The sequence below is a fragment of the Polyodon spathula genome, chromosome 5 (genome assembly GCF_017654505.1).
Source record: "Polyodon spathula isolate WHYD16114869_AA chromosome 5, ASM1765450v1, whole genome shotgun sequence".
Taxonomy (NCBI): Eukaryota; Metazoa; Chordata; class Actinopteri; order Acipenseriformes; family Polyodontidae; genus Polyodon; species Polyodon spathula.
The window spans coordinates 21628993-21650684 of NC_054538.1; the positions used below are offsets into that span (position 1 = coordinate 21628993).

General features: G+C 38.3%; 1 protein-coding gene across 6 annotated transcripts in view; it reads left to right on the top strand.

Moving 5' to 3' along the window:
- Positions 1-8597: 8597 nt before the first annotated feature.
- The window catches only part of LOC121315728 (ras and Rab interactor 2-like), a 73081-nt gene continuing 59986 nt past the window's right edge, over positions 8598-21692 (top strand). For all 6 annotated transcript variants that reach the window (XM_041250075.1, XM_041250080.1, XM_041250081.1 and 3 more), the window contains exon 1: positions 8598-8772. The gene's annotated coding sequence lies outside the window, so the exon portion shown is untranslated. The remainder of the gene's footprint in view (positions 8773-21692) is intronic.

Consider the following 21692-nt stretch of genomic DNA (forward strand, 5'->3'; position numbering starts at 1 on the left):
TTGATTTTTGCACTTCAGGATATACATATCCAAATCAATTGTGCTTAAGAAGTATTGAGAGTGTTCCAAAAGTAAGGGGGCGCTTGCTAAAGCACCAATTTAGGGATACATTTATACAACTGGGACATGATGGGCTAGATTCTTAACGTTGTTTACTCCAAATCGGCATTAGCACAAATTGTTTTAAATAATAAAAACAGCCAGTAATTTGCCAAATCAGAAAAGGCTTGTGAGTAATTTGAAGTCGTTTCTTGATTGTTTCGGAAATGTAAACCAGTATTTCTCCCCTTCAGACAAAGATCACTCTAATGAAAATTTGGAGTAAATAGCTTTTAGAATCTAGCTCAAGCTAATCCTGAGAGATATTAAAAATATTGTGTAGTACTTGTGTTTTATTTCTTAGGACCACAAAGTCCAAGTAACAGATGGTCTATAGTATACCCACAAGTTATTAATATATAAGGTTATATTAAACTAGAGAGACACACAACACTCTCCCAATTAACCAGTATATATATATATATATATATATATATATATATATATATATATATATATATATATATATATATATATATAATCAGTTTGATTATTTCATTGCATTCATGTTCATTCACAAGCCACTAAATGACCAAATCCTCAACTGTCTGGTCCAGTTCCCTTCATGATATGGATTTGCACCCGACACACACTCCAGTGAGGCACTGGTATAAACCAGTGCAGTACTGGGGCCGGTATATAATACCATTCCATATTCCTTGCCAGCCAGTGACAGAACTGCATCATCACTGATAAAACAAAACAATATATTAAAAAAGCAGTATCTGCTTGACATGTCGAGTTGCTTGCTTTATCCCAGTGGAATTTGTTTTAGATGCCTGTTGTACTAGTAGTTGAATCCTGCTCTCTGAATCTTTGTTGTTTTAATGACTTTATTAAAAAGACTACCCAGTGCTTTTATGTGCATCATTAGTATGACAGAGGTCTATGTAGTAATATGTAACAACAGATAATAATACTGCTTATATATATTTATATATTTCAATTGTAAACTTACAGTATTAAGACTACTGATTACATCATTCAGAGACCCAGTACTATATTAAAAGAAACAGCCATTTAGAAATGTGTCAGTTAAACACACACAGCTGTTAACTGTGTGTGTGTGTGTGTGTGTGTGTGTGTCTATATATAGTATAGTAATTCTTAGCAATGTTCTTAACAGGCACCTGGTTAAAGATTGATTGAAAATTAGGAAAACAGACTGCACATATATATATATATAGATGTGCAGTCTGTTTTCCTAATTTTCAATCAATCTTCAAACAGGTGCCTGTTAAGAACATTGCTAAGTTGTAATGTTGGTCCTTTTATTAGTTTGTCAGCAACACTGGAGTTTTAAAAAAAACTAAAACAAAAAAAACAGTTATATTAATATTATTATTTTGAATTATTTAATCAATTAACCAGATATTTATTAATGTTTTATGTGTCTAAATAAAACTTACCAGAAACCTTGCTCAACCTTGTTGTTATCTGACAACTTGTTTTTAATATTTAATAAGGTATTGGTAAGGCTTTATGAGTAAACTGCATTTTAAAAACAAACAAAGAAAAACAAAACAAATTTGAATAGCAATATTAGTATACTGAAGAAGAGGTAGTCTTGAGATGGTTTACTTTTACTATGAGAAAAGGCTGTTACTCAGGTCCATACCTAATTACATTTCAAGAATGGTGTAGGGGAATGGAAAGCTACTATAGGCAGGATGTGCTGGTGCACGTATATCCTATACTGGTCAACAGAACCTGATCTAACTATGGTAAAAGATCTTATCATTCCAGGAAAAAGCTACAGCTATTTGCTGTGGAGACGTTTTCTCATTGTTGTTGTGCTCAGTCCTGCATTTGATGTTGAAACTGTAGAAAGTGTAAATAAATAGAGGCTTGGTAAAAAAAAAAAAAAAAATTAAAAAAACAGTTTTCTTAGAGCATAGTTTATGTACAGTAGATACAAAGTCAGTATTTTGTTGAGAGTTCTTTCTTGTTTTTTAATGTAGCTCTCAGAAGAAAGAGGTTCCTGCACGTTTAATGTTTCAAACGTAAATAAAACCCCCACTGTGGGCAGGTTCATTTTACTTTGTGTACAACAAAGACTGACACAGAAAACTGACACAATTTGAATGATGTTCAAACTTTTAAAATATTATTAGATTAAGTAAGAATGTTAAGGCAGATTGTAATATCTAGAATGTCGGTATATTCATATGTTTAAATATTCTACTGTAATGTTTCCTGCAACTGTGAAAGTAATTAACTGATTGTTTGTGAATCCCCTCTTGACTCTTTCTTTGGCTGTTCTTGATCCAAAGAAAAAGCTAAAGATTGTGAGTTCAAGTGACATCTTGGCAATAAACTGATTTACATACAAGTCTCCTTTTTTTCTTGTTTGAGTGAAGTTATTTGAAGAATCTTCTTAAAGTTACCAGAACATTAAGAAGCACTAAAGGGGTTGCACGAAAAATGTGAATCACCTTCCACAGTACTGCAGTAAGCATGAGAAATGCAAGCATGAAATGAAGCATTTCTGAGTTATTTATTAATAAAGGGCACAGCAAGTAGCACAGTAGATACAATGCACAAAATAATGACTATGAGATATAATCAATTGTATAATCAACTGCTGTACTAAGAGAACCTACCCTAACTCATTTTAGATGATTTTTGGAACAATCAAATTTGTGTTAGAGAATTTAAGATTCTGAATTATCCTTTTTTAAATTATTTACAAAGCTGAGAACCTGTGGGACCTGTTTAAACTGCCCTAGATGATTTTCAGATTTGGTATGCACAATATATTACATTGCCAATGAAGCAGTAGTACATATACAATATGTAAAACTTAATAAGGAAATCTAAATGTTGTGCAGATGTTATTCCTAATAGTCTGGCACTTGTTTATGATAAATTACATGATTTCCAGCCATTGGCAGATACTGCTTTTATAAACACCCAGTTGTGTTATTAAGTGGTGGGCTTCTATGAGAGATTTAAAAGAAATGGCATATCAATCCCTTTTTAACTTTGCTTATGATATCCAAGATTTCTTAATGGAAAACTAAATCACATTCTTCAAAAGCAGTCATGGTACTTTAATTAGCAAGTGTCTGGCTTTCTTCTAAATGCAATTTGCATGTTAGCAACAGTATTTCCAGATGCTGAGCTGAATATTTCTTTTGGGTTTTCCATTAAGGAGATAGACTTGGCATTGGCTTGGAATGCTTCATTCCATTACAGAATTTGTTGGAATCCATGTTACTCGTAAATGAAAATAAAGTACAGTGCATCACGAAAGCACCAAAGTCACCAATTTCTGCTGTTAGAAAGTCTTAGAGCAGTTAGAGCTGGTAGTTATTCACTTTAATTCCAGTACCTTGTCACACCAGCAGGGGTCGGCATTACCTGAAACAAAAGTAATAACCTGCAATAACTTTCATCGATAATAAATAGTGACCATGTTGCTGTATAATACAAGCTGATATCCCCCAGGCCATATGTGTGTGTGTTAAATTTGAACATTTCCATCTAATATAAACTCTGGTACCTTGAGTGGGGTGAAAATCAATTGTAAATCTCGAAAAACTACTCACTTATAAATCTTTTGTAGTCATCTTTGTATTACTTTAGTATAAATACATGTTAATTTAAATTCATATATTGTTTTTTTCTGACTTTATGTGACTGAAAAGACACACATTTGCCCATTTTCCCATTGGAAATAGTGATATTTTGAAATATCACTGTCCTGGTGACAAAAGCAAAGTTTGTGGGGAATAATAGCCATTTTCTATACTTTTGAGGCATAAGTAATTAGGAAATAACACTTACTACCCAGGAACAAAAATCGTGTTACATAGTGTTATCAAAACGTTCCTTATCAGTAATATAACATTGTGGATGTGTTTTATTTTTTCTCACAAATAAACAAATAATTCTACATGTAAGCTACTCTAATGACATGTACACCAAAATGAAGATCTCCCTGAATGACAAGCCAGTGAATACCACTGATCTGGAAAAGTACAGTCTACTGATAAAGTGTAAACTGTTACATTGGAGGTCTCCTTTTGGGTTGGCATAGGCATATTAACAACATATCTTACTTCACTGTTTTGTAAAGAAGCTGATACTTTGACTGCTGTGTTGCAGTACCATGTCTTTTATTAAACTGAGCAATAAAACCTGCTCTAATAACCCGTTCACTTCACTTGAACTTAATTCTAATCAGAGTAGCTAATCAAAATGTTCACCTCATCCAACTTGTTTGCATGAAAAATGGTAATGCAGACTTAGTGAGCTTGAACCTAAGCTTGCTTAATGAGATTGCAAGCTATTTCAAATATACTTGGCTTTTCTAAAGTATTCCTTGTGGCATTCAAGGAGAAAATACATCATAATCTTTTGGATCATGCTAAAGAAAGAGTTAGGCAGTTTTTTTTTTTATTTAGTTTTGACAGTAGCACAGTGTACCCCATGAAGGTACAAATCTGTGTTTTTTCAGTCTGTCTTACTTGGCTTTATACACTTTGAAATAAGTCTTTGTTTTTATAGAAACCAGGGATCACAAAATGGCATAAGTCATACCTGTTTTGCACTTCCATTAGCTACATTGGTCTCGAATATGCAGTTTTGAAGAAACATGTGTATTTTAACTGTAAACATGATATGTGGTTGTGAGGCATGTGAGAAAAAAAATGGAATTTCCAGAGGAAAATAGGTGAGACAAAAATTATGTTCTATTTTTTTGTTACATGAAAGCTTGACTTCTACTGTCGGGAGGCTGAATTACAGACTGAAACCCCTTTGACTCATCACAGTGGTGCACTGCATTAGGTTAAAGCAGTGGTGTAGTGGTAAATAAAAGTGGGTAAACTCCCCTGTTTGGTGCCCCAGGTCAGGCAGTGGCATGGTAAGAACTTAAGTTGACCATTGTTTCTGATCTTTTAATTGGGTTTGGAGGACATCAGGGGCAAAAACGAAAGCCATTAAAATGCATTTCTTGCACAGAATAAAGAAGAGTCTCCAAGGCAAACAAAATACACACGTTATAAATGTTGAAACTCTGGAAAAACTTATTTAAAATAAAATAGTGAAGCCCTCTCCCAAGAAAATTAACAAACCAATGTCACCCCCATCCAAACAGTTGTTATTCAGCATTGTAACAGGAGGTTTTGTTACCTGCTATGTCAATTGTGGGTGTCCCCTGAATGAAGTATGCAATTGAAAATGCCACCCAGGCATCCAGGTTTTATTTACAAGTTACAATTGCAGTTGCAGTAACAGGTGGTTGCCACAGGGATAGTAGCTATGGTAACCCTTATGCAGGAGGACATCCACAAACTGGCCTCCCTGCCTCTGCCATCTGTCCACTCCAGCTCATCCAAAACTCTGCTGCTCACTTTGTCTTTTCCTTTCCTCGTTTCTCCCACACTACTTCGCTGCTTGTAAAACTCTTGTACTCTCCTATTGCTGTCTTGACCTTTCTGCTACCTCCTACCTACAGAGTATCATTTCTCCCTACACCCCCTCTCACCTCCTCTGCTCTTCCACCACTGGAAAATTAGCTGTTCCCCCACCTCCGCTACCCCCCTTCCAGAACCTGCTCCTTCTCCACCACCTAGGTGGTACGAACTACCCACGGATATCAGGACTGCTCAGTCCCTGACCACCTTCCAGGTCCTCCTCAAGACACACCTGTTCAAACAACTCTCGACTATACTGGACTATATGGCACCCAATTGTACCAGTACTTGCATCAGCTTGAACTGCTCCACACCTTGCCGTATTCTACTACTGCTCTTAATTATAACTACTTCCTGTAACTTTATTTGACTTTACTCTTACGAGTATCCGTACTCACTTTTTTTTTTGTTCTGCTTATTGGATTTTACACATTTAGACATTTATAATCACTGTTCACATGTACAGTTCACAATCAGTGTAATAAACAGAAAGATTAGAAAAAAAAGAAGAGAGAAGACAGGACAGAACAGAGGAAAGTTAGAGTCACAGGAAGTCACAGTTGAGTCAGTTGGAATTTACACAAAATACTATAATAAGAAATAAAAGGCTGCCACATAAAAAAGAAACTTGGCAGTGGAGCCTTATAAAGTTCATTTTACTTTCACCAACTGCATGTGCTGCATAAGTTCTCTCATCCAGTGTGTATGGATTTTTTTTGTACTTGCTCTTATTTACATGTAATTATTTACTGTATTCCTTATTTTTCGCTCTTATTTGATTTTGATCTTTTGCTAATGATTTTATTGTACTTTAACTGCTTTTATCTGTAATGTGATACTTTGTACTGTGATATTTTGTAATAATTGTTAGTTACCTTGGATAAGGGTGTTTGCTAAGAAATAATAATAATAATAATAATAATAATAATAATAATAAAAGAGCAAATAACTGGGTTTCCAGCTAAACCATGTGGCTGGGGTTTAATTGACCATCAATCAATCAAACTCCAGCCACATTCCACACATGGATTTGGCAGGAATGGGATTTAAGTTCCTGGGAAACTTAAATTCAAAATATTTAAGCTTTACTTACAAGACAATTACCAATTCTGGAATTTTAACCTCCAGCCCTGCCTTATCTAACACACACTTATTGTCAATATTTTTAACTTTATATATAAATCAAATAAACAATACACTTACATTTGCAGAGCTTCCGCCCCTGCCACAAGCACACATACTGTATAGTCATTACATGAGCACAAAACATTTCAGCAGGCGCCACAAGGCCTTTTAATCATCATGACAGCTATCAGAGGAGTGGGCCTTGCACTGCCTAGATCTAGTGTAACTGGCGGAATGGTGCTTTTGCAGCCATGAGTTGAGGTACTTCTTTTGGTTCAAATAGTGCAGTGGGGGGTTGATTCTAATCATCATCAAACTGGCAATATGTTGCATTGATGGAACGGTTCTCTTATCTGTTGCAATGTTATTCATGAGGCTAAAACCTCTTTTACTCAGCAGTACTACATGGAAAAGTCTCCATACAGGGCATAAGAGGTTTCAAGTCCTCCGGTTCACTGTTAGGGTTTTCTACTTAGTCTCGCATTTTATTAATAGCTTGTTCTGTGCTCAAACTGAAGCATTGGCTCACTTTTCTCTCAAAATGGCGAATGCTTGGATTTGATGGCCATCTACATGACTCCAAGATACTGAGATACTGTCAAGATGCCATCTCCATATGAAAGGTGCTTTACCATATTCTTAACAAGACTCTGAAGAAGCTGCCCAACAATAATACATTCCAGCTTTGCATATGGCTATAGAGTTATTGCCCTGAATTCTCCCGTCTTTGGCTTTCAAAGCCTCCTCGTATTTGTCTCGTGATGAGTCCTTGAAGGAGGCTAACGCTCTAGTAGTCTGTTTCACTAAATGACACCCATACAGCTTGTACAGTCCTCAAACTACTAGCCACCCAGCGTACAGCCAAGATTCGTCCAATGCGTAGGATTTGGGATCCTACTTCTGCTGCTGATTCACTGAGCTCACGTTCACTTTTGCTTGTCTGGCTGTAAATATTAAGGAGCTTTTCCATAAAGGCTCTGAAATGGCTGATAGTGGTGATCTCATCAATAGCATCTGCCACTGCTAATTCAAGCCTGTGGTTCATACAGTGCCATTTGAAGTTTTGGATATTTAGAACACAATCTTGTTGCCACACCAGAGTTCCTGTCTAGCATAACACTAGCCCCATCAGATACAAATGAAACCCAGTTTTCTTGAAGATATCTGTCAGTCAAAACTAGAAATTCGAGATCTATAACGAATGGATGTGCACAACAGGCGAGATTTATGGATGTTTGTGTTAGCTGCTGCCATTTTAAAAGACCGCTTTGTGTATGTGAATGCTCTTAATATTACCCTTCAACACTAACCCCAGTTAACACAACCTTCGTCATTTTGGTAGAATTAATTAATCTGTGTTTGTTTTATGTTCACACCATCCCACTCCAGGGGGCAATTCTGAAGTACATAAATTGAAAATGCAAACAGGAGAGCTAGCGGTAGGTGGCGCAGCGTGATAATGCCATTCTTCCTAATCCTGTTTAGGTCTCAAGTAAAAAAAATAATTTGGTGAATTTAAAACATATTTCTTGCAGTATATTTGTGTAAACAAACAAGTCTTTGTAGAGATAAAATGTTTTTTAAAACTCTTATTAATTAACATTGCTGTACTTTGTCGGTCATCTCAACAGCTTTTAAAAAGACAGATGTCATTTGCATCTCCAGTATTTCTTTACGGACAAGGTCCTGTACATCCCTTGGAAAAAAAAAAAAAAAAAAAGATTCTTAGCAGCGTTAAAATGTCAAAATATAAAACAATATAGTCTGTAGATACCAACAGAAGCATCAAGATCACATAGTGTGTTTTTCAAGGGGATATAAAAAATAAAATAAAAAAAAAAAAAAAAAAAAACACGATCCCAGAAATTCCAGCAGAGGCTCGTAATGAGAAAGTTAAAGACTCTAAAAGTTTACTTTGTTCTCTGAACTTTGTTGTTGTGGCTGGTGAGGTCACACATGCGCTGTAGAGGCAACGCAGGAGGCAGCTTTTTAGAACCAAGATGAAGTGTTCCAGAAAAACAGCCCACAGAAACAAGCTTTAAATAACAAATCGGGAACTAGACGCATTTTAATTGAAGTAAAACACCATCTAGATTGCACGTACTGTGGGTGGAGCATCAGTGAGGTAGGTGTATTATTTACAATCTATTTTCATATTAACACAAATAACTTTTCAGCCTTTGAAGTTTCACATAACAGGAATTTACAGATTAAACGTTTTAATACATTGATAGAACGACTGGGGAGTGGTATGGAAAACTGATTCAGAGAACAGTGTAGTAATTAAAGTTGCGGTCAGCTAAAACTTTGTAAACTGTACCGCTACGGTACTTTATTAAAGGCGAAATAATCACAATCACACACACACACTTTTTATGCAGCGTCGGTGATCATTTAACATTCCGAGAGCGGTGTCCCAAAAGTGAGACATATGTAAAATTGATATCTAATATACTTCCTTGAAAAGTGTAGTCTGTGTTTTAATCATTTGATCACCACAGTTAGAAAAAACTAACAAAAAACAGACAAATATTCAGTAGCGCATTTAGGGAAACCATTACACTTAGTAGCATACTGGCAGTTAGGGATTTCAAGGCTTTCGTCATTTTCAACACGCAGCACCTGCATATACAAACACATGTTATTTGACTGGCACACCGTGTGCATTCGTTTCAGGTGCAAAAAGGGCGCTGTGATAGTTAAATAGTTTTACAATATTGGGGTTTAATGAAATTCCGTAATGGCTTACTAGGACAACTGATATGTATTGTTTAAGCATCTACATTACGTGCAGTGTGTTTGTCAACAGTGCATTACATGTAGTCAGCTTAAGTCTGTGTAAGCAGCAGGGGGAGCAATTCTTTCAACAGTGATTCTGTACAGTAATGTATTCAGTAACTTTGAATTGGCACCCAATGATCTGTGTTATAGTAGCTTAGTTTAATTTAAGTTGCAAGCCTCTCTGGTTGCTGGAAGTTGTTCACCTTGACATCATCTTATATAACATACTGTAAAAGCCACCTGAAGTAAGAAAAAAAAAAAAGAATGCGTTTACGGCAAAGTTTCTCAGTGCTGTTTACTTTAATGACGAGGCCACTGAAACCTATTAAACTACACCCATTAGTTAAAGGCACATGCTATTGACGCCATGATTTAAGCAGGCAGGAATTTTATAAGCACCCATGTTGCAATAGACAAGAATGCTACTGAAACCAGTTTCAAAAGACAAGAATGCAGATAGAAAATAATTGTGTTAATATATTTGTATATCTGTTTCTAGAAAAGGGCCGGTAGCTTCTTGTGGTGGCTTTTGGAGCTGCATGTACCTCTGGTGAAATGTCACTTCAAATGTCATCTGCATTATACACCAAATAAAATGTTTTATGTTTTGACATAGTTGTATGTTTATTTATGTTGTAGTATTCAAACGCTTTTTTGTTATTCACCTGATAATTTTTAGATGTTTTGTCATCCCTTTAATGGTAGTGGATTGAATATTACATGGAGTGTGGTAACCAGTGTTGTACCACAGGGATCAGTATTAGGTCCTCTGCTATTCCTAATCTACATTAATGATTTAGATTCTGGTATAGTAAGCAAACTTGTTAAATTTGCAGACGACACAAAAGTAGGAGGAGTGGCAAACACTGTTGCAGCAGCAAAGGTCATTCAAAATGATCTAGACAAGATTCAGAACTGGGCAGACACATGGCAAATGACATTTAATAGAGAAAAGTGTAAGGTACTGCACGCAGGAAATAAAAATATACATTATAAATATCATATGGGAGATACTGAAATTGGAGAAGGAATCTATGAAAAAGACCTAGGAGTTTTTGTTGACTCAGAAATGTCTTCATCTAGACAATGTGGGGAAGCTATAAAAAAGGCTAACAAGATGCTCGGATACATTGTGAAAAGTGTCGAATTTAAATCAAGGGAAGTAATGTTAAAACTGTATAATGCACTAGTAAGACCTCACCTTGAATATTGTGTGCAGTTCTGGTCACCTCGCTATAAAAAAGATATTGCTGCTCTAGAAAGAGTGCAAAGAAGAGCGACCAGAATTATTCCGGGCTTAAAAGGCATGTCATATGCAGACAGGCTAAAAGAATTGAATCTGTTCGGTCTTGAACAAAGAAGACTACGTGGCGACCTAATTCAAGCATTCAAAATTCTAAAAGGTATTGACAGTGTCGACCCAAGGGACTTTTTCAGCCTGAAAAAAGAAACAAGGACCAGGGGTCACAAATGGAGATTAGACAAAGGGGCATTCAGAACAGAAAATAGGAGGCACTTTTTTACACAGAGAATTGTGAGGGTCTGGAATCAACTCCCCAGTAATGTTGTTGAAGCCGACACCCTGGGATCCTTCAAGAAGCTGCTTGATGAGATTCTGGGATCAATAAGCTACTAACAACCAAACGAGCAAGATGGGCTGAATGACCTCCTCTCGTTTGTAAACTTTCTTATGTTCTTACACTTGCGCCCTATCAGATGCTCCCAATCATTACACCATCCCCATCACATTTATAGTACTGTATTACATAACGTTCTTTGTTATGTGATGTGTTTAATGCATCTGAAAATAAAATAAAAATTAGTTTCAAGTTAAAGGTCCTGAAATGATGACACTGGTGTCCAGCAGTCTGCATTTCTGCTGGTCCTTGTATAGATTTTATATCTCAGAATAGTGCATACAGGCCTACTTTTGTAGTTGTTCCTATGTAGACTCTACCACTTGCATCTGAAACATGGCAGTTCTATCTGTGCTCTAAATTGTAAGTGTTACCAGAACACACTGTGGTTGTCTATTTTTATAGTGTAGAAAAAATATGAAAACATGGTTCATCTAGCAATCTTAACTATCAGTTTTAAACTTTGGAAAGGGCATCACTGTTTAGCTTGCTAATTAACTTATGCTATAACATTTTTTGTGAACAGTATACAGTAATAATTTGTTCAGGTTAAAAGAGTACTTTTTTTTTTTTAAATGAGAAAACATTTAGGTTTTTGAACACAACATTACCAAGTCAATAAATTGGTCATATATACAGAGCAAGTCATGCTTAAAATGAGGTATGGTAAACCTTTATGTAGTGTGAGACCATAACAGACCTATTACAGATAGTGTTGCAAAGGGTGAAAATGTAAACATATGAAGGAACATTTTAATTTATTTATAGTGGAGTTATATTATAGTTATAGATATTTGGCAGGTGTCCTTCTTAGAGAGGTGGAATGGGGTCCGCACTGTTACAGTATCAAGCATTGGGAATAGTTTTCGTAAACATGGCCAAGGATTGTAAGGCGGATGAAGCCAACTTCTTCCTATATAAAATCTAACAGAAACATATGGAGTGCATTGCTGACCTCGCCGCAACATGTTGGTTCGTCTGGTTTTCCTAGTTTTGAATGTCTGGTGTCTGTTTTACCTGACAGGCATTGTGCTATCCACACGGTCACTATTAATAACATGTGCTAAATCTGCGTTAAAAGGCATTAGTGTGTGTGTGTGACATAGATGTCTGTTATTGGAGGCTGATTCAGTTGTCATAACAAAGTGGGCAAACACGTCATTACTTTTTTATATGATTAAACAGCTTTGCCCTGCTTTTGAATGCAATGGCAAGGGGATGTTGGCTTATACAGTATGACAATGAAAAATGAGTCAAAATATATAGAACTCATGTAAACCTCTTGCAGACTCGCTGTCAGTATCAACATCTACAGTACTAAAAGATTGGTGGACAGCTGTTGTCTTACAATATATATCTGTTTAGTCCTGAGTTTGCAGAATTTGTATGACCCAACAACACAATGTCCATTCTGTAACACAATGATACATTTTTAAAAAAAGTAAACATTTTTAAACCTTTAACACTAAATAAACTTAATCTAAATTGTTCTTTTTTATTTGGCTTATTTCTTCATTAGTGTTTTATTGTTGCTTATATATAGACACACACACACACACACACACACACACACACACACAGAGTGCTCCCTTGCTATAATGCGGGTCTTGGGACACACCCAATGTGAACGTTATAAATGGGGGAGGGGGTGGGGGGAGCCGCGGGACACAATACACATCTCACTAAAATACAAAATAAAATAACTCCCTCTCTAGAATGCACATTTAGTGAAGCAAAACGCAGCATGTAATCAAAAAAAAAAAATTGTAACATTCCCACTCCTGGATCATTTTAATTAGCTTTTTTTAAACTATAAATAGCCTGGCTAAACTGCAGTCAGGAGTTCAGTTCAAAGTGACAAGCAAACCAAGTGTGAGAAGGAGAGCGGGTTGGGGGAGCGGAAGAGGGAATGGGCTCGCCCCAGGTTTGGCTGCCAGAGCCGGGCTGAAGCGTCTCGCCTCCTGGAGAAAGCCACAGCTCCTCTCGCAGCAAAAAAGTATACATTAGGAAAGATAGCCACGTAATAGGCCTAATATTTATTTAGTTATAAAACAAATGCTGAATAAGATGCCTGTGTTATAAAGTGCCAGTGCAGCTTTTCTTCAGTTCAGAAACTGTATCAAAATGGAGAGACAGAAACAGAAGTTAGACTGAGAAGTTATTTGCAGTTTGAACAACATTGGTACTGCATTTACTGTAGAAATATTGCCTGAATCACTAGTATAGGGAATTGGGGGGACATGCTGTAGGAGTGTTACATCCGAGGTTATAATTTAGAGCCTTATAGCGAGGGAACACTGTGTTTGTGTGTGTGTATATACCTTTATGAAAATAACCTATAGGTTAACTATAGAATATTCTGTTGCATTTCTGTAGAATTCTATAGAAGACCTGTAGGCTATTGTATTGAACATATACAGTAGGTTTTTATAGAGAATTGGGACATTTGGCCGATAGGTCTATAGAACCCTATAGGTTATTTTCGTAAGGCTATATATATATATATAATATATACATACACATACACACACACACACACACACACACACACACACACACACACACATATACACAGTTAACAGCTGTGTGTGTTTAACTGACACATTTCTAAATGGCTGTTTCTTTTAATATAGTATTGGGTCTCTGAATGATGTAATCAGTAGTCTTAATACTGTAAGTTTACAATTGAAATATATAAATATATATAAGCAGTATTATTATCTGTTGTTACATATACTACATATATATACACTATATATATATATATATATATATATATATATATATATATATATATATATTTATATATATATATATATATATATATATATGTATAAACAAATACACAGAATTTTGCTGCTCACTCGGCCCACAGTTTGGGTGCCCGTGCTGTAACACACCATACTAAATTCCATGACTAACAGTAGCTTGGTTGGCTCACTGCCAAACAACACAGGCAGTTTGACCCCTGTAATGTTTGTAGATGTTTTTTAAAAAAAAAGATTTGCAGCTGATTAGATGTGGTAAGTTAATAGGGGTTGAAAGTTTGAAAGGTGCGCAGAGGACCGGTTTAAATGACCTAAATTAAGGAACTTTTTTTTTTTTTTTTTTTTTTTTTTTTAAAGATTGATCTGTAAAATGAGTTGAGTCTTGTTGAGGCTATGTCAGAGGATTGGAATTTAAGAAGAGCGTGATATCTGCCAGGTTAAGCACTCCCGCCCCAAATCACCCTGAAAAGGGAAAATGAGCTAGACTGGGAGTAATTACTATACAAGTTTACTCAGTGAGTTAAACTTCAGTTTCTAAAGCACAGATTCCTGCAGTGAGAACTGAGTGGTACTGCAGCTCACAGCTGATTAATAGATGGTATCTGTCCATGTCATTTTTATGGGGTTTTGACTTCCCAAAATATTGGCTCCCTAAGAGACTGCCTTGCCCTTGTGTGTGTGATCATGTTTTGACATGCTGGTATGGTGCTGCACAATGTTTTTGGCGTACTCAGAACATTGTATGTTATGAGGATTAAGATTCTTAACGGATTGGCTTGTTGTTAAACGTCTTGGAGGCAATATTTCTTAGTCATGTTTCCTGTCTGCTGCTTCTGTGTTTGACTGATTTTAGTGCATCTGGAATCTGTATTTAGCGTTTTATACATATCTTGGATTTATTAATATACATGTGTGGTAATGTAAGGAATTTTTGATAAAGGAGAAATATATATATATATATATATATACACACACACACACACACACACACACACACAGAGTACTGTGCAAAAGTTTTAGGCAGGTGTGAAAAAATGCTGTAAAGTAAGAATTATTTCAAAAATAGACATGTTAATAGATTATATTTATCAATTAACTAAATGCAAAGTGAGTGAACAGAAGAAAAATCTAAATCAAATCCATATTTAGTGTGACCACCCTTTGCCTCAATTCTTCTAGGTACACTTACACAAAGTCAGGGATTTTGTAGGCATATAGTCAGGTGTATGATTAAACAATTATACCAGATAGGTGCTAATGATCATCAATTCAATATGTAGGTTGAAACACAATCATTAACTGAAACAGAAACAGCTGTGTAGGAGGAATAAAACTGGGTGAGGAACAGCCAAACTCAGCTAACAAGGTGAGGTTGCTGAAGACAGTTTACTGTCAAAAGTCATACACCATGGCAAGACTGAGCACAGCAACAAGACACAAGGTAGTTATACTGCATCAGCAAGGTCTCTCCCAGGCAGAAATTTCAAGGCAGACAGGGGTTTCCAGATGTGCTGTCCAAGCTCTTTTGAAGAAGCACAAAGAAACGGGCAACGTTGAGGACCGTAGACGCAGTGGTCGGCCAAGGAAGCTTACTGCAGCAGATGAAAAACACATCATGCTTACTTCCCTTCGCAATCGGAAGATGTCCAGCAATGCCATCAGCTCAGAATTGGCAGAAAACAGTGGGACCCTGGTACACCCATCTACTGTCCGGAGAAGTCTGGTCAGAAGTGGCCTTCATGGAAGACTTGCGGCCAAAAAGCCATACCTCTGACGTGGAAACAAGGCCAAGCGACTCAACTATGCATGAAAACACAGGAACTGGGGTGCAGAAAAATGGCAGCAGGTGCTCTGGACTGAGGAGTCAAAATTTGAAATATTTGGCTGTAGTAGAAGGCAGTTTGTTCGCTGAAGGGCTGGAGAGCGGTACATGAATGAGTGTCTGCAGGCAACAGTGAAGCATGGTGGAGGTTCCTTGCAAGTTTGGGGCTGCATTTCTGCAAATGGAGTTGGGGATTTGGTCAGAATTAATGGTCTCCTCAATGCTGAAGTACAGGCAGATACTTATCCATCATGCAATACCATCAGGGAGGCATCTGATTGGCCCCAAATTTATTCTGCAGCATGACAACGACCCCAAACATACAGCGAAAGTCATTAAGAACTATCTTCAGCGTAAAGAAGAACAAGGAGTCATGGAAGTGATGGTATGGGCCCCACAGAGCCCTGATCTCAACATCATCGAGTCTGTCTGGGATTACATGAAGAGAGAGAAGCAACTGAGGCTGCATAAATCCACAGAAGAACTGTGGTTAGTTCTCCAAGATGTTTGGGCCAACCTACCTGCTGAGTTCCTTCAAAAACTGTGTGCAAGTGTACCTAGAAGAATTGATGCTGTTTTGAAGGCAAAGGGTGGTCACACCAAATATTGATTTGATGTAGATTTTTCTTCTGTTCACTCACTTTGCATTTTGTTAATTGATAAATATAAACTATTAACATGTCTGTTTTTGAAAGCATTCTTACTTTATAGCATTTTTTTCACACCTGCCTAAAACTTTTGCACAGTACTGTGTGTGTGTGTGTGTGTGTGTGTGTGTGTGTGTGTGTGTGTGTGTGTGTGTGTGTGTATATATATATATATATATATATATATATATATATATATATATATATATATATATATATTATACAGCGCTGGAAAAAATTAAGAGATCACTGCAAAATTATCGGTTTCTCTGGTTTTACTATTTATAGGGGTATGTGTTTGGGTAAAATGAACTTTTTTTTTTTATTCTATAAACTACTGACAACATTTCTCCCAAATTCCAAATAAAAATATTGTCATTTAGAGCATTTATTTGCAGAAAATGACAACTGGTCAAAATAACAAAAAAGATGCAGTGTTGTCAGACCTCGAATAATGCAAAGAAAATAAGTTCAGATTCATTTTTAAACAACACAATACTAATGTTTTAACTTAGGAAGAGTTCAGAAATCAATATTTGGTGGAATAACCCTGATTTTCAAGCACAGCTTTCATGCGTCTTGGCATGCTCTCCACCAGTCTTTCACATTGATGTTGGGTGACTTTATGCCACTCCTGCCGCAAAAATTCAAGCAGCTTGGCTTTGTTTGATGCTTGTGACCATCCATCTTCCTCTTGATCACATTCCAGAGGTATTCAATGGGGTTCAGGTCTGGAGATTGGGCTGGCCATGACAGGGTCTTGATCTGGTGGTCCTCCATCCACACCTTGATTGACCTGGCTGTGTGGCATGGAGCATTGTCCTGCTGGAAAAAACAATCGTCACAGTTGGGGAACATTCTCAGAGCAGAAGGAAGCAAGTTCTCTTCCAGGACAACCTTGTACTTGGCTTGATTCATGCGCCCTTCACAAAGACAAATCTGCCCGATTCCAGCCTTGCTGAAGCACCCCCAGATGAGTCCAATTTTCAGCTTTGCCCAACACCTGGTCGTCTAATTGTTAGACGGAGGCCTGGAGAGGCCTACAAGCCACAGTGTCTCGCACCCACAGTGAAATGTGGTGGAGGATCGGTGATGATCTGGGGGTGCTTCAGCAAAGCTGGAATCGGGCAGCTTTGGCATGAATCAATCCAAATCAATCCAGGCAAAGTAATAGCACCATGTTTATCAGTAGGCCAGTGTATAGTTATTTGCCAGATAAGATACATGTGCCAATATCAGTAAATGTTATATGATATTATTAGGTGAAATTCAGATTTGAAAGTATTTATACATTTGTAATCCGCTTGTCTTTGTAAAAGGCCCCCCTGTTCTAGATGTAATGTTGATCATTTCCTCTCTTTTAGATGAATTTCAGTGTTCACTGTAGTATTTATAGAGGCAGTGGTCTGCCTTCCTGATCTGTATTTTGAAAGGATGCGTTGACAAAACTGTTGTCTATTTCCCGTGCTAAATTTGACATTTGCGTGGCTGAGCCAAAAATAAATGATCTTCACCAGAAGTGAAAATAGGGCAGGCACGCCATGAATATAAATATCCAAACCAATCTGTCATTGGAGGATGTGATGTTAGCCCCGGGAGCAGCTGAATGAAAATAACCTAACAAACAATTGGTTTAAAAACAAAACTTAACTGCATGAGGCATTCGTCGGATTCTAACCCCACACCTAATTTAAAAAGACACACATCATGTTTTCAACAGTGGAAAATCATTAGGTGTTTGTGTCAGTTCCTTCACCTAATACCTAATGCTACCCAAAAAAACATGGCGGCATGGCCTATTTAAAAAGGGGTAGGCCTATTACCTTGCTTCGACTTTACGGCATCGATACAGCATTTACGACACGGCGAGTCTTGTGTGCATGCTCGGTGTCTGAACCGCAGCACCTGCCGTGGTCGTCCTGTCTTAGTCTAGCGTTTTTTTTAATGCATGTAACTGTTTATTTATTTATTTATTTATTTGACGTTAATAATGTCCGATAAGAGCAATGGACTCAAAACGAAACCTAAGCTGTGAACTTTGTCACATGATGAGGGGTTTAACTTCAGGTGATCGTAGTTCCTGCTAGGAGTACCTCGTACACATACTGAATACGTCATTGGAAAGGCCCTAGTCTGTACTTTTAAACAAGTGTAAAGATTTAAATAACTATTTGCATGAGTACAATATAACAGGTTGACAGAAGAGTCAGGAACATAACCCCAGTTTATAACATTGTTCCTATGGGAAAATGTGCTTCGACTTACAACGTGACTTTCAGGAACCAGTTTTGTCGTAAGTGCGAGGACTGCCTGTAATTAGACTGTAATTGACTATGTAATGTGTGTCCCCTAACGGAATGTGTCACTGCACAAGAAGCTACCCCCCCTGCTGCTTTGTCAGCACTTTTTAACTAAGTGTCACACTGGGCTAACCTTTCTTGCTGTGATCTTGATCATTCATTCGTTCACTCCTGGGCTTTGTTTAGCAAGCTGGCAGTTTTGCTGTGATAATGGCAGTTTATTGACTGGCTTTTCCCACGCTCCTATTTACAATTAGACAAATAGTTCCCTGCTTATAGTTCTAGACTCTTTTAAATAATACACATTATGTCTGGGTACCCCAGTGCAGTATTGTGCCAAACCTTTTCTTTCACGTAAGTTAAACTCGTATAAGATACATTAACAGCTTACTTTTATTTCTTTTTTTTTCCTGAAAAAACAGGTGATCTTCCAACCTAAACATGCCAGTAAGTGCTGAAGCTTAGTACAGTAGGCTTCAATCAGATGTGTGGAAGTTAGTGAGGACCTCCAGCCCACCTTTTTCAATAGGGTTTTCTCTGACTTAACCAGGTTTAACCTTCTCTGTTGCAGCTCCAGGGTTAGCTGAGTAGCTTATAGCTGAATTGATAGCTGTCCAAAGCTTTAATCACTGGGATGTGTTGGCTGCGTTCAGAGTTGGCTAGGTGGGGTGGGGGTTGGTGGGGGGGGGGGGGGGGGGTGGGGGGGGGGGGGGGGGGGGGGGGGGGTGGGGGGGGGGGTTGAGATTCATTTGTTTTAATGGAAATATCACATTGTAAGGGTTTATAGCAACTGTTTTATATTACTGTAATGCTAGTTAAGACTGAGAATTACCAGATGTTTTATGCGTGTGTCAGGATTTGAGTATGTGGGGAAGGATAGAATGTCCAAACAGCAGTTGCATTTTTACAAACGGAGTACCCCTGCTACCAACAAATACAATATCCAGTCCACCAGTGCGCACACGGGTTGAGGTGGTGGGGAAGTGTAGATTTTCTGAGGAATGTTTAGGTGGCTGTGGTGTGGCAGTGTAGATTCTCCAGTGAATGCCCAGGTGGCTGTGGTGTGGCAGTGTAGATTCTCCAGTGAATGCCCAGGTGGCTGTGGTGTGGCAGTGTAGATTCTCCAGTGAATGCCCAGGTGGCTGTGGTGTGGCAGTGTAGATTCTCCAGTGAATGCCCAGGTGGCTGTGGTGTGGCAGTGTAGATTCTCCAGTGAATGCCCAGGTGGCTGTGGTGTGGCAGTGTAGATTCTCCAGTGAATGCCCAGGTGGCTGTGGTGTGGCAGTGTAGATTCTCCAGTGAATGCCCAGGTGGCTGTGCTGTGGCAGTGTAGATTCTCCAGTGAATGCCCAGGTGGCTGTGCTGTGGCAGTGTAGATTCTCCAGTGAATGCCCAGGTGGCTGTGGTGTGGCAGTGTAGATTCTCCAGTGAATGCCCAGGTGGCTGTGCTGTGGCAGTGTAGATTCTCCAGTGAATGCCCAGGTGGCTGTGGTGTGGCAGTGTAGATTCTCCAGTGAATGCCCAGGTGGCTGTGGTGTGGCAGTGTAGATTCTCCAGTGAATGCCCAGGTGGCTGTGCTGTGGCAGTGTAGATTCTCCAGTGAATGCCCAGGTGGCTGTGCTGTGGCAGTGTAGATTCTCCAGTGAATGCCCAGGTGGCTGTGGTGTGGCAGTGTAGATTCTCCAGTGAATGCCCAGGTGGCTGTGCTGTGGCAGTGTAGATTCTCCAGTGAATGCCCAGGTGGCTGTGCTGTGGCAGTGTAGATTCTCCAGTGAATGCCCAGGTGGCTGTGGTGTGGCAGTGTAGATTCTCCAGTGAATGCCCAGGTGGCTGTGCTGTGGCAGTGTAGATTCTCCAGTGAATGCCCAGGTGGCTGTGGTGTGGCAGTGTAGATTCTCCAGTGAATGCCCAGGTGGCTGTGCTGTGGCAGTGTAGATTCTCCAGTGAATGCCCAGGTGGCTGTGGTGTGGCAGTGTAGATTCTCCAGTGAATGCCCAGGTGGCTGTGGTGTGGCAGTGTAGATTCTCCAGTGAATGCCCAGGTGGCTGTGGTGTGGCAGTGTAGATTCTCCAGTGAATGCCCAGGTGGCAGTGTAGATTCTCCGGGCGGTTGTGCTGGCTCAGTTGCTTCAGCTCCAGGATTCGTAGAACTCTGCCAATACACAACAATTACCAAACTCAAGCAGCGCTCCGGCTTGTTTATTTTTTCAGCGTAAGGGGCCATACTCGCGTAGCTGTGTCCCCTTTGTACTGCTAAACTCCTCCCTGTGATCAGTGCAGTACCCCTCACTATCCAATTGCTGCACACAACACAGCTGATCACAGTAAAGCCGTTCAGCAATGTTACAGCTACGCTCTTTCCCCTAAAAGGCTGACTTCCGGTTTCGTCCTACGATCTAGTCGGCCTATCCCTGTGAAGGTGTACCACCAACCTTACTTAGCGTCCTCCCTGGTCGGGAAGTAGATTTGCAGCTCAGTTTCACAGTATGAGATAATGTCATCAGTTGAAATACATGTATAATGTGGCACAGTAATAATGCTTAATTTGTTCGCTTTAAAGGATGAAGTACTTCAAGCCACATTACAATACTGTGGATGTTAATTGACAGTTAATTTTCAAAAATACTAAAACATAAAAAGAGCAATTTGTTTCCTATATATTATGAATTTCTGGCTGCAGTGTGACAGCTGTTGAATAATGGTCTGTGCATGCTGGCAGTCCTGAAATGTTAAGCAGTTTATGACCTGAAATCTTTCCAAAATGCCTGTAGTAGTAAACTAAATATAAAAAAATCTGCAACTGATTATATTTTTTTTTTTTTTTTTTTTGTTTTAAACCCGTTCGACTTATCAGGTAGAATAAGTCAGTTTATTGAGGACATTCAGATGATATAGTAATATTGTTTCTGAGCATGTCAAAGCCATTGTAAGATCATTTATTTTGCCAAAAGACACACAAACTATCTATCCTTAAGAGTTATTATTTGGAGAGCAGTGGCAAAGTTGTAGTTTATAGTCTATCATTATCTCTTTTTTTTTAATGATTCCCTAAATATTTCTGATAACAGAGCCAGATGTGATGATGCACACT